Genomic DNA, 1,697 nt, shown 5'->3' on the forward strand with positions numbered 1-1,697 from the left:
TTCCAGCCTTCATCTTCTAGTACAAGGGTCAGAAAACTAAATCTGGCCCACTGTCTATTTTTGTAAATAAAGTTTTATTGGAATACAGCCATGCTCACTCACTTATGTATTGTCTATGGCTGCTTTCATGCTAGAGTGGCACAGCAGAGACCATATGGCCTGCAAAGCTTAAAATATATATCATTTGGCCCTTTACCTAAAATGCTTGTGACCCCTGTTCCAGTGTGTTACTGCCGTATGCTCCCAACTTGCAAATCAGAAAGCGGTAAAAAGAGGACTTTTTACCACTGACAAGCATGGAAACCATTGACCCCAAACCAAACCAGTTGCCACTGAGCCATTTCCAACTCATAGCAACCCATGTGTCACCGAGTAGAACTGTACTCCATAGTGTTCTCAAAGCTGTGACCTTTGGGAAACAGATAGCCAGGCTTTTCTTCTGATATACCTCTGGGTAGGTTTGAACACCAGTGTTTTGGTTAGTAGTCTAGTACTTAGCCATTTTCAGCACGCAGGGACTCCACACTGACCCCACTCAGCTCAATAGTCACCAACTCAGGAACATTTTCCTCAAGATCTAAAGTCCAGGAGACCTAGCTTTAAATTCTGACTTTGCCCGTTATTTAGCTGTGTAGCCTTGGGAAGGAGAATACATGCTTTCCAGTCTCCTGCTGCAAAGAAGAACAAAGCACAGATTCCTATCTCAATAGATCAACCCTAAAAACATTAGGATTTTTATAATAAATGCTTCTTGGGTGTCGTAGTTATCTAGTGCCGCTATAACAGAAATACCACAAGTGGATGGCTTCAACAAACAAATCCATTCTCCCACAGTCCAGGAGTCCAGAAGTCCAAATTCAGGGCAACAGCTCCAGGGGAAGGCCCTCTCTCTCTTGTCGGCTCTTGGGGAAGGTCCCTGTCATCAATCATCCCCTGGTCTAGGAGCTTCCAGCACAGGGACCCCGGGTCCAAAGGATGCACTCCACTCCTGGCTGTTCTTGCTTGGTGGTAATGAGATCTCTGTCTTCTCTGCTTGATTCTCTCTTTTATATCTCAAAAGACATTGACTCAAGATACAACCTAATTCTGTAGACTGAGTCCTGCCTCATTAACATAACTGTCTCTAATCCTGCCTCATTAACATCATAGAGGTAGGATTTACAACACATAGGCTAATCACATCAGATCACAGAATGGTGGACAACCACACAATACTGGGTATCACAGCCTAGCCAATTTGATATACATTTTTGGAGGACATAATTCAATCCATAACATTGAGTGATACCGATAAGGCAGTCCTGGCAGTTTTTATGCCTTTTAAGTAAACTTAGACTGTTCTGGATTTTCTCAAATGGATGGGGACGAAGTAGTTAAAAGAATTACCTGGACAGTTTCTTCCCATCCCTCTCCCCACTAGAGTGGGTCAGAGCTGGCCTTACAAGGGATGGGGACTGGCTTGTCCCTCGAGGCTATGATGACACATACTCAGTTGTGATTGATGACACATAAAAAGCGCTCATCTACACCAGTGGTTTTCAAAGTGTGGCCTCCAAATTAGCAACATCAGCACCACCTGGGAACTTGTTAGAAATGCATATTCTCAGGTCTCCCCTCTGACCTACTGAATCAGAAAAACTCTAGGGGTGAGGCCCAGCAATTTGTGTTTTAATAATTTCTCCAGGTGATTCTGATAC

At 43.8% G+C, this 1,697-nt stretch overlaps 1 protein-coding gene across 1 annotated transcript in view; it reads left to right on the plus strand.

Annotated features, from left to right (window-relative positions):
• EGFLAM (EGF like, fibronectin type III and laminin G domains) overlaps positions 1-1,697 on the plus strand; it is a 66,144-nt gene that overhangs the window by 46,145 nt on the left and 18,302 nt on the right. The gene's annotated exons all lie outside the window — the stretch shown is intronic.

This window comes from Trichechus manatus, unplaced genomic scaffold, assembly GCF_000243295.1.
Source record: "Trichechus manatus latirostris isolate Lorelei unplaced genomic scaffold, TriManLat1.0 scaffold00197, whole genome shotgun sequence".
NCBI lineage: Eukaryota > Metazoa > Chordata > Mammalia > Sirenia > Trichechidae > Trichechus > Trichechus manatus.